A 12,435-nucleotide genomic window follows, 5' to 3' on the forward strand; every position below is an offset into this window, starting at 1 on the left:
TTATGAGGTAGGTAGTAATAAAGGCTTGCTTGCAATCAACACTCATTGGCACTGTTGTCAGTGGCAAACACACTCCTATTTAATGCTGATTAGCTTGTGGGATGCTGTAGACATGGGGACCCTGCTGGGACCTGGCTCCCCCAAAAGTAAGGGGTCTAAGACCGCCAGGACCCCAGACAGCTACATCCCTGGTGGGGGATAGGCAGAGTTGGTGAGCAAAGTGAGCAGAGGCATAGTCCCGTACCTTAAAGGGTGATATTCAGTTCTGGCAGCATGCTCACACAACAGCCATTCCACTAGCAGGACCCTGTTCTTCGCATAACACAACAGCCAAATCCAATGTGTATGCTTGCGAAAGATCTTGTGCATTATTATACTCACTGACAGCTAAGCTTTGCATGCTACCTGTTGCGCTATTGTTTATGCAACAGTTTGTGCTACAATTCCAAGTCTCAGACTTCTTGCACAAATGTTGCATTGGATCTAACCTATAGTGTCATGGATACTGAATCTAGAGAAACAGAACAACTGTACAATGGGCAGATATCAATGTCATGTTCATGAACTCGGTACTGAGTATGATTTCCCTAAATCCAGACTCTGCCAGAGCAGTGGTTTTCAGATGCTTGGGCCCCCCAGTCAAAATGTCAAAATGTCAAGAAGGGTGGGCAAAATGATAGCGTGTCCACCATTATCCATCTTTCCTCATTGTAATATACCACAGTAGAGAAAACCATGGCATTCTACATGATATTGTGTGAAGATATGTCCACATTTTTCCAGCTGATTTAACTACATCAGAAACCCCAGTTTCTGTATAGTGTTCCTTGAGATGGGCTAAGAGCTCAGATGCAGTTGCTGCCCTCTTTTCACATTCCAGTGGCCACATTCCCTGTTGTGGGGGCGGGAATCAAATTCTAAGATCTTGTATAGCACAAGGAGCAGCAAGACTGCTCTCTATCACCCCATTCAGGTCTATGCACATTCAACAAACACATGAAGGGGGAGTGGTGCTGTCCCAATGTTTCCATCCTTTATCTATTCCGTTCAGCATCAAGGTATGTAACAGAATCTAAGTGCAGCTAACTAAACATGCTTATAATCCCCTTCATGCTGAATGCACCAGGGCTGAAGCTCCAGCTGGTGAGGTTGGGGACAATGGGAATGGGATCAGCATGCACAGCATGCACAACCCCAGCCCACACATTCTTTGAATGTGAGGAGACCTAACACCTGAACATCAAATGGGTCATTGTGTTTTGGCATTAGATTTGTAGGAATGGAAGGGGCTAACCATTTCTGTAGTCTGTTTGTGAGGTTTTCTGTAGCGAGTGTATTTTCTGTAGTAAGAAAATAGTGGCATATGAATCAGTGTGGGATAAAGCCTTTGAACTATAGGAAGAAAGGCCATAGCTCAGTGGCACAGCCTCTACTTTGCATGCAGAAGGTCCCAGGTTCAGTCCCTGCATCTCCAGGTAGGACTGGGAATGTTCTCCTTCTGAAACCCTGGAGAACCATTGCTAGTCAGTGTAGAAAATAGTGAGCTAGACCAATGGTCTCAGAATAAGGCAGTATAAGGCAGCTGTGTTTTTATGTTGCTAATATGGCTGACCATAGTGTCCTTTGGTCTTTTAATCTAGCACTGTTTGTAGCCAGTATCTCCTTTTATTCAGACTAGTGTCATGCTTATACAGGAGGCTGTAGTCCCGCACAGGGCTGCTGAAATTGCATCCATCAATAAGATTTGAACAGCCCAGCTGTGTGCACAACTACATCCCCAGGCCAAATCTACTGCTAAAAAGGGGTTAGACCAGATGCTTTGTTCCTCACAGTCACATATATATGCTGGCCTAACACATTATTGCCTTATTTATGCTAGTGTAGCTACTGACAGTCTACAAAAGGTAATAACCAAAAGATATGTAGGGAGTGGGACCAATGACAGAAATAGGTTACTTGTTTTCCCAGAGCTGTACATTCAGTGCTGGATGCAGGGGAGGTGTTTGATGGTCAAATCTATCTGCCTTTTTGTGTCTTTATCCACCTTTTCTTTCACATCACTAATTGTGTTTGATTTTGGCAGGCATTTAGTGGTGACAAATGAACACAAGATTATTTTAGTTGATGGGTGTTGCTATACAAAATCTTGTTAATTTTTGTAGCATTGCAAACTTCTCTCAGGCCAAATGAAACCTGAACAATGAAACATGTAATAGATTTTGCATGTTGCTTGCCACTCCTCCACCCCTATAGACCTGGCTATAATGGGCTGCTTGAATAACAATTCAGACCTTCCCCTTAACTTCTTGTTGTTCTGTTTACATAAATTTGCTGTTGCTATCAACTGTCTTTCTTCTTTTTCTTATCACCTAATAACCAGTAAAATAAATGATCTTCCCATTACAATCAGTGCAGCAAAATAATAAACAATGCCTAGAGAAAGACCAAGATGAGAAGTGTCATTTAAAGAACAAACAAAAATAAGTGCTTTTACACATGCTAAGCTTCAGAAAGCAGCATCTTTTGTCTCAAAGGTAGAAAGTATATGTATAAATATCTAAGGAACATTCCAGCACATTCACTCATCTTTTTCCTTAGAATTATGAGATTTACATATTCTATCAGGAGCAGAGTTATAAAAGTAGCATTTATTTACTAAATAATGAAGTTGGCGAAGCTGTCACTGTGGAGAGGCTTTACATCAAAAGGAGCTGGGTAAATTGAGGACCACAGAGGAAAGAGGCTCTATATCATTTCCCTTTAGCTGACAGGTGCATTGCACAGACACTCTCCCCCAGGCAGCTCTTTGGGTTGCTTCCTCACTGCTGACTGCAAAGCATGCGTTACCCTTATCAATTAGTTCCACATTCCACTCAAGGTGTGTCTACGACTGTGATCCATCTCACTTTCCCTCTGGAGTTTTCAAGTCATTGATTAAGGGCACAAAGAAAGAAGATACCCCTCTCCCAGAGTTTATAGCTACAAAAAAAGTGCTGCTGTTTCATTCCTTTGATTACTCATGTTCCCTCTGTGGACCTTCTCAAAGTGACACGAGCCTTCTTTCTGACTAGTTCTGGTTCTGTTCAGTATTTTGTCACTCTTCTTCCTTGGAGGCTCTGTTTTACTTCTGTGCATTGGTTTCCCAGTCACATTCCTCCTTGATAGTTACTGTCCGTCCCCCTCCCCTTCACCACCACATGCTCACTTGTTTTGCTGGATGAAATTTGTTTCTTTCATGTTTTAAGTCTGCAAGATTTGGCCTTTGCTTTGACGGGTTGTTGATGTGTCTTTAAAAGATTTCTGTCAAGCAACCGTATGCAGAATCCTTTTTTTCACAACTACGTATGAGGAGAAAGATTTCAATAAGAACATGCGGGGTCAAGCTAGATGTATGTGAGAGATAATATGCACGTGAACAGTCTCCTTTATTACTGTTTTTGAGCTAAAATGAAGCAGTGGGAATCTGCAAATATGATTACAGGTGCAATAGCAGGGTGAGGGTGCCTCATACTTAATGCTATTGCCTGTTTTTCTCCCCTTCAATTAAAATTGTCCTCCCCCCAAAATGTATTCCAGATCTTTTCACCTGCAGGAAAAAGCAGTTTGGAAGGGTGATTTTGATTGTCCTGTTGCAGGCAAGGGTTAAGCATCTCCTCCCACTGTTATAATTATATCTGAAGTCTCCTGATGCTGATTTTTAGTTAGGAGACTTTTAATGCCATTAAAGACCCTTGTGGTAAGCTTTTGCATTTTGTTGCTGTCACTGTTTTAATTGTTTTCAACATTCTTCATTAATAGAACAGATCAAAATACTTTCTGGCACTCAAATCTCACTAAATCCAATTCATTCCCTGCTCTTCTTCAATTGCATTCAATGTTAAATAGAGATCAGTAATGGGGCTGTGGTTCCCAAAAGTTCACCAAACAGATTAAGATTCCAAAAGAAGATACCTGTGTAGGAGAGGAGTGTTCTCGGCCACACTACCCTCTGATCAGTCAGAACTAGAAATCCTAAGTCATAAATAATGTGTATATATTGGGCGATGGTTCCCCAGTGATTTGATCCCCCACCCACCTGAACACTCAGTCCAGAACACAAAGCTTGGTAGGAACTGAAGAGAAAGCCCTTTCTCCTGGTACTGTGGCCTTAAATGTGGGAAGGTGGTAGTTGTGAGGTAGGAGGATGAGATGGTTCAATGATCTCTAGACATGGCAGTCAGCTAAAATTAATGTCTGGGGAATTTCCCAGGTTACCTAAGGTGGGAGGGCCAGTATAACACCCCACCAGACATGGACCTGTCTTAGGACCTGACCAGGAGGTTCTGTACTGCCCCAACCCTATGAACGTGATTTAGCTTTGCTCTGGGGAATGAGAGTGTCACTGTCACGAACTAGGGAAAGCCTCGATACTGTAAGGCAGGGTAGAATCCTACACATGCCACCCACAAACAGTAGGTTGTGATAACTTAATTGGGCTGCTTTCACACTGCACTTTATTCCATTATTCTGACAATTTCTTACCTGGCAATTTGTGCATTATATTTGATCTTTCACATGACACACAAGCTAGCTCCAGAATTCTAGTGGAATGTAGTGGAAGTTTAGCGCTAATTTCCATGATAAATGATACCAGAAATAATCCGTTAGCAAGTCTGGGAACCCGGAAGATTGAAGGAGTTTATTGCTAGCTGCAGCCGCTCATGTGACAGGCATCTCAGGATGCAGTGTGTTCTCTCCCTTTAGTTGCACAGGGTTGTTGTTGTTTTGCCTGATGAATGTTGTACCGGTATTCTGGCATCGGTGCAGATAGCAGCAGCATTTCCTACACACACCCCTGCCTTGATACAACTAAAACAATTTAAAAAGTCAGATCCTAAAGGGAAAGAGCTTGGATGGCGACAAGATGAGATCTTATATCTCCTACACAGTGAGAAACAGTGTGCATGGGTGAGGGACGAAAACAAGTTGTGTAAAAGACATTTGCGCAAAATGCCGGTATATTGGCTGAAAAAGCTGCTGTTCCTTAACGCAACAGGTACTGCAGTGTGAAAGGGATTTTAGAAATTGGGACAGAAGCACTACCTTTTTAATCTATTAAACTAATGCAATCAACCCCATGTGTGAAAGCAGCCTCAATCCCCCAGAACTCAATGCCATATTGCATGCAGGCAACACCTCTAATTCAAGCATTAATCATCCTTTTGTGAATGAATGACAGGCAGCTAGTCAGCATATTCCTCCTTAATTAAACCAATTAAACCCTTTTGCATTTCCTGAGAGGTCCCAGTTCATTACGGGAATGGCACAATCAACTCATTAAAATAAGATTTGAACAGTGGGGGTGCCCCAATGGTTTGACTTTAGCCAAGTGGCATGACAGTAGTTAGTATGACTCCCAGGAAGCTCACTATCTGTGCTTTTTGTTATACAGTGACACTTAAGACTAAGTCTGGAGCTGGTATGAAAAAAACCCTTTCAAATTCAGAGTGAGGTCATTTCCCCTATAACTGGGTGCATCCCTGGTTTGTTCAGCTTTTTGGGAACACACCTAGAAAGTTACAGCTCTTTTGCAGATGCTGTGCTCCCTTGGATAGCCATGAAATGTGGCTTCTCTCTCACTCCCTCTCTTTTTCTTTAAATGTTAGCTTGAGCCCTTCCTTGCCTCCTTTATAGCCATGGTCCTTGCCTTGTTTGTTATTTTCTTCAGATTAATCAAGATCTCTATGCAGACGGACATTTACCAGTGTCTTTCACAAGGAGCATTGTTTTCCTATCTTTAATTAGATTGACATGGTTTAAAGCAGGGGTTCTTAACCTTTTTTGTGCCATGGACCCCTTTGGCAGTCTGGTGAAGCCTATGGACCCCTTCTCAGAATAATGTTTTTAAATGCATAAAATACAATACAAAGGAAACAGATTGTATTGAAATACATTTATCAGAATATTAAAAAAACCAAATTTGTGATATAGTAATATATGTGCTTCTTTATTAATGCATTAAATAACATGACAATACATTTAAAATATAGGCAAGTTAAAGTTAAATTTTATTTTTTAAAGACATAGTGAAGGCTATTGTTGCTTAGCTTGAATAAGAACATTAAATTGTGGGCTGGTCTTTGACAAGGCAACACGCATGTCATGTCTGACATCCAGTCGACTTCAGTTTTTTGTTTTGATGGTTAAAAGTGTTGAAAATCCCAATTTGCAAAGATATGTTGTTGCAAATGGAATTAAAGCTTCCATAACTCGCTTTATAAGGCTAGGATAGGCTTCTCTCAAGGAACACCAAAATTCTCCAAGGCTTTTTGAGTTAAACTCCAATTGCAGTAAATTTCTTGTCCTAAGATCAATGAGTTCATCTTTGGCTAAGTCAACATCTTTGATACAGTTTATATCAGAAAGAAAAGAATTGCGGATCCATTTGCCCTTGAGGGGCGAAATAAAACACGTACACATAAGCTTGGGTTGAATAAGGGCAACTTTATTAAATTACAGCAGACAAACCCAATTTTAAAGTGACCTGCAGAGGGAAATCTAGGTGCGGGACTAACTATGAGCAAGTAGCTTGCCATACAGCTCTTGGGCGACCAGCCCCTGCCAGGGCAAGGGCAAGCCCATCCGCTTACCCCTTACCCCGGCCATACCTTGTAGGTGAGTAGGGGGGCCTTCCTACGTCATCCCCACCCGGGGTTGAATAACCCTTGGGTGGATGAGATAAGTTGGCCCCAGAGGCAGCCCATATCCTGTCTTCGAGCCTCAAAGCCATGAAAGACAGGCCTCCGGAACCGCCAATCACCTCCAAAGGTGCCTAAGAGGGCCACCTAGCTGTCCTTAACTATTTTCCTTCCCGCACCTTCCTGCCACAAAAGGGGGACAAATCTCTATTTAGTCCCCCTTTACCCCACTGCCGAGAAGCACCTCGCGCAGACCCCCCTGCAGGTCCCCAAGAAATATATCATTACCTGTGTCAGACAGGTGAATGCCGTCTGCCCTATAAAGTTCAACCTGCCAGTGCCGAATGCGTGAGTGTGGGATGGTTAACTCACCATGCGGAAGAAGGGCCAAGCGAATCCGTCGGTTGACCATCTTCCACGCTCTATCTATAGCTCGGGGATCCCAAACCCCCCGCCACTCCCTCCGTGGGAGTATGTCTGAAATAATCAGACGAACGCCAGGCCACCTTTGCCTGATGAGCTGCATGTCACTACATGCTTGAGTGAGGAGGGCCTTGCCCTGTATCAAACCAAGGTCATTTCCACCGAGATGGATGACCAATACATGCGGAGTAATCCGCGTCGCCTGTTGCTGGAATAGTGCGGGTAGGAGCCCCTCCCAATGCATTCCTCGTCGGCCAAGCCACTGTATCGCTGCCCATCTGCTGAGGCCCAACTGGGAGCCGGCGCTCGAGTTCGCTGCCCTTCGAGCTGCCCAAAACACCATGCTGTGGCCACAAATAAGGATGCGTGTCTGCTCCGTCCCCGACCAGCAACCTGTCAAAGATGCAAATGGTAAGCTTCCGCAATTCCTGTCTTCAGAAGGGGCGAATATAGCCCTTAAAAGCATCAGAAGACCAACGCCCCACCGCTTGTACCTGTGCCTGGGAAAATCCCACACCTGCTGCTGTAGAAGCAGCTCCAATTCGAAATGAGTGGGTTCCAAACTGTGCAGGGTTGTGCCCAATCCCTTGCAAGGCATGTTTAATCAAGGCCCAAAACTGGTAAATGGATAGGGGCTCCTGGTTGGCATGGATAAACAAATATCCTTCGTTTGACCCCCTAACATCCAAAAATATCTGCAAAGACCGTACAGGGCAAAGTGTAAGCGCTGAAGACAGGGCCAAATACACACGTCGTCCCTTACACTTCTGGTCAGTTTTAGACCTTCGCAATACTATGCAGGCACCCCCTCCATCTATGGAGACGTCTGAAAACTGGAGAGCACGCCCAGACCGGTCTCGCTTTGAGCAGGCTACTACTTCTCCAATCCTGAAAGCCCCAAAAAACAATGTAAGTGCTACTGCCTGAAATAACTTGGCTTCATAGGTGGAGGAGCAAAGTGCTGCCAATTGTTCGACCATTCCCAGTAACATGTCCAGAGAAATGGGATGACGGGAATCCGGTGGGACCGGTTTTTCCCTGGCCCACCCTGTCAGCATGCGGCGGACCCTGAAGTCTCTTGCATTATCACGAAGGCCCCTTGCTTTGGCTAAAAAGGAAAGCCCCGCCAGCTTACCTTGCAGGGCACTGATGGACAGGCCACATCTCCTGCACTCCACCAGGAATTCCATAATGTGACTTACCGGAATAGGCCACTCAGGAGTATATCCCTTGGCGGCCCAGAATTTGTGCATTGCCCTACCTGCCCTTCGGTAACTGGCGAGCGTGCTGGGGGCGATCGAAAGGCCTATGGCTCTCTCCGACTCCTCTCTCCAATCTCCCATATCACAGAGGGAATGGCCTCCGGCTGAGCTGTGGCCCACGGCGCCAGCTGACGGAAGCGATCCATCTGGTTCCGTGACAGAGCATCAGCAACACCATTATCAATGCCCGGAACATGCAGTGCTCGGAACAAAACGTTAAAACGCAGGCATTGGAGAACGAAGGAACGGATGAGACCCATAACCCTAGCGTTCCTGGATGTAAGGGAATTGATGACCTGGACTGTAGCCATGTTATCGCACCAAAAATGAACCGTGGAGTTTTTCAACTCCGTGGCCCACAGATATACTGCAACCACTATTGGAAAAAATTCCAGAAAGGTCAGATCTTTGTCTAGACCGTGGAGCGTCCATGTCTGTGGCCATTGTCCCTTACACCAGGAAGACCCGAAGACTACACCAAAACCATAGCCCCCAGACGCGTCAGATTGTACTTGTAATTCTGCTTCTAAAAGTCGGTCCTGCCTCCAAAAGGACACTCCATTGAAATCCTGTAAGAAGGAGGACCACACCGCAAGGTCAGCGTGTAATGCTGCTGTCACCCGAAATCGATGGTGGGGTTGATGCAGCCCCGCCATGGCATCATAGACTCGACAGAGGAAGGCTCTGCCAGGTGCTATAACGCGGCAAGCAAAATTCTTGAAGAGTGGAAAGATTAACTTTTTGGGCCCCCGTGACTTCCTTAATCCTCCTATGTAGCGTAAGAAGTTTGTCATAGGGCAGCCTGCAGCATTGTTGGTCAGAGTCAATTTCAATGCCCAAAAAAGTCAAGACTGTGGTGGGACCCTCAGTCTTCTCTGTGGCCAAAGGGACCCCGAGTTCCATTGTTAAGTCATGGAACTGTGTCATTAGGTGTTGGCATACACCAGTGCCAGCACTGCCCGCAAACAAAAAATCGTCGAGATAATGCACCACAGAAGCAAGCCCCGTCCTTCTTCTAACTGCCCATTCCAAAAAAGTACTAAAACGTTCAAATAGGGCACAGGAGATTGAGCATCCCATTGGCAATGCCCTATCCGTGTAAAAATAGTTGGCAAAGGAAAAACCCAGCAGTTCAAAATCATCTGGGTGGACAGGTAGAAGGCGGAAGGCGGATTTGATGTCACACTTGCCCATGGAGGCACCTCGGCCACAAGCGTGCACCATGCGCATTGCAGCATCAAAAGAAGTGTAGTGGACAGTGCATAGACTGTCAGGAATGAAGTCATTGACTGACTGTCCACGTGGATATGACAAGTGGTGTATTAATCTAAACTCACCCAATGCTTTTTTGGGCACAATACCCAAGGGGGACACCCTGAGAGTAGGAAGGGGGGGTGATGTAAATGGGCCAAGCACCCGCCCTGCCTGCACTTCCTTATCAATTTTCGCTTGCACAAGCGCCTCCATGCCTGTGATGGATCTTAAATTGGGTGACATGAAGGCAACTCGTGGACCGTCATAAGGAATGCGGAAGCCTGACCAAAACCCTTGTAATAAAATATGTGCATCCTCAACTGCCGGGTAACCAGCTAGTAAGGTTCGTAGAACGTGCCATTTAATTGGGGAGGGGCCCTTTTCCTTGAGTAACTCCAGGTGGGGGTTGCTTTCTGCCCCCTGGCTGGTCCTTAGTACCTCCCCTGTAGAATCGCTGTCTGGGGCAAGCACTGGAAGGATGTGCGGCTCTGCAGTTGGCACACTCGTGTCGGAAATGACATGGGTTGCGTGCGCACACCCCTCGGGCATTAAAGTCCCAGCACAACCGCCGTGGTTGAACCCCCTGCCCCACATTAACGCGGGGAAGGGTAGTGGCCGACTGCCGGCTGAGAAGATGCCCACTATCGCACCTGTCCCCATTCATGGCCCTTGCTGCAGACATAAACTGCAGCCATAGTTTTGGTTCTTTTTTGTCCCACGGTAGAGACCCATCGCATGCCACACGCATACGAAAGGCCTCATCGTAAGACAGCCAAGCGGGGCCAGAAAACTCTATATACGCCCTGTATATAATGTCTAAATACTTCAGGAGAGAGAGCCCTCTCTGGGGCTGCCTCTCCATCACTACCCCAGCGTAAATCAGGTACGCCGGCAACCAATTAGTCCAGGTACGGTCAACCTTACGCCGTCTGGGCTGTTCCACATCACTCTCCCCGTCCTTATCTTTATCCTTCTTGGGGTGTTCTCTATATAACAGGGTAAAGACATCCACATACTCCCCCCACCAAATTTTTTCTTTCGTCGCGGGGAGTAAGTGGAATCCTAGGGTGACGGATGCATACCCAAAAGGGATGGCGTTCGCTGCTATTGATCCAAAAGGGTCGGCCACCACCTTAGATGCCCCCGCTGGTTGTTCAGCGGGAGTATGGGTTGCATCGAGCTCAGCAGGTGGCGCCACTGATAACGCCACCTGACCAGAGCCCGTATGCTGCCACATTTGTGTGCACGCAGCCTGGTGTGGGGGCTGCAACGTTCCAGAATTCATCATCTGGGAGGGAGTAAATGTCGTCCCAGACCCAGACTCACCTGTGCTCACAAGAGGTCCAGCCACACTCGATCCAATAGTAGCCACCTCGTCTCTGGTTCCTGGTGCCGTTATTGTTGCCACGGGAGGCACCTGCCTTTCATTCCCTGTCTGTTCAGAGACAGGGCAAGACTCCAAGGCGTCTAACCGGGCTAAAATTAAGGCAAGGACATCAACGTTAGCTTCCTGTCGCTGCCCCATGGCTGTATTAGCCCGTGCAATGGTCTTAGCCCATTTTGGCTGCCCCACAACCCCCTTGGACGTACCAGGAGTGGCCGCCATATCTGCTGCAAGCAAAGGTAACCCGGGACCGGGAGCAGGTGATACTCAACCCCGATTTTCTAACGCCTCTAGGCGCGCCAAAATAGCAGCCCAAGGCGGTGCTTCCTCCTCATCGGAAGAGCCAGGCATCGGGGGGGGGCGTTTCTGGGTGGGCCGGGATGCCTTCCCTTTCCCTTTCACCCCACCTTTACCTTTTTTGGGCATTGTATTATTATCAATAGTAATAGTAGTAGGAGTAACAATAACAATAGCAACCACCCACAATATAAACCACTAATAAACTAGAACAATACAAAGGGTTAACCCAATAACAATAGCAACCACCCACAATATAAGCCACTAATAAACTAGAACAATATAAAGGGTTAACCCAATCTTATATGAAAAAGGGGAGGAGAAACGTGTGTGTCTTGCTTAACTAGTTGCTGAGAAGCCAATATAGGCAAGTCTCGCAGCTCAGCCACCAGCAGGGGCTGAAAAGTACAAGAAAGTGAGTGCTTGGTGAACTAGCTATTGCCGGGGGGGTGGGGGGGCCGCAGCGCCCTGCAGAGCAGGCCTTGATATCGCACCCGGCCACCCAGCCGCAATCACCACCCCCTCCGGGGTAAATCAGGCCAAAATAGGCCGAAGAAAAGGCCCGAGCCGCTCTAAAGAGCGCCGAAAAGGCCGCAAATCGGCACAGCAAAATGGTGCCGATCAGTGCAACTCACGGCAAAATAAAATGGCCACCGCGATCGTCCAGCGACGTCCTCTTGTCCCTCGTCATCCTCGTCGCGATCCGAAGAGAAAGGTAGGAGGAGCGGCTGGGCTTAAATAGGCCCAGCGGCTTCGCCCCTCCCTTGCAGCCGAGTCGCGCTCGCGTCATAGGCGTGATGCGCGACTACCCCCCTTTCAAAATGGAGGCGGCTGCTTCGCCCCCACTGGCAACTATGCTCCGCTCGTCAGCTGTGCAACGAGCGGAGCGTCATTTTTCAACTTTAATGCCATCAAGACAGGAATAACTTTTGAAAGAGTTTTGAAGTGTTTTCAGGTGTTCACAGATTTCTCTTATCAAAGAAATTGACAGAGAATTTTGTATCTCAACTCCATCTTGGTAAAGCACTTCCTCCAGCATTTGAAAGTTTGCAAGGATGTTGGCCTCTACTCTCTTCTTCCATATTGGCAGCTTAGCCAAGAAAGCTTGTAATTTTTTAGCAGCATCCATAATGGTGAC

The sequence above is a fragment of the Rhineura floridana genome, chromosome 2, assembly GCF_030035675.1.
Source record: "Rhineura floridana isolate rRhiFlo1 chromosome 2, rRhiFlo1.hap2, whole genome shotgun sequence".
NCBI lineage: Eukaryota > Metazoa > Chordata > Lepidosauria > Squamata > Rhineuridae > Rhineura > Rhineura floridana.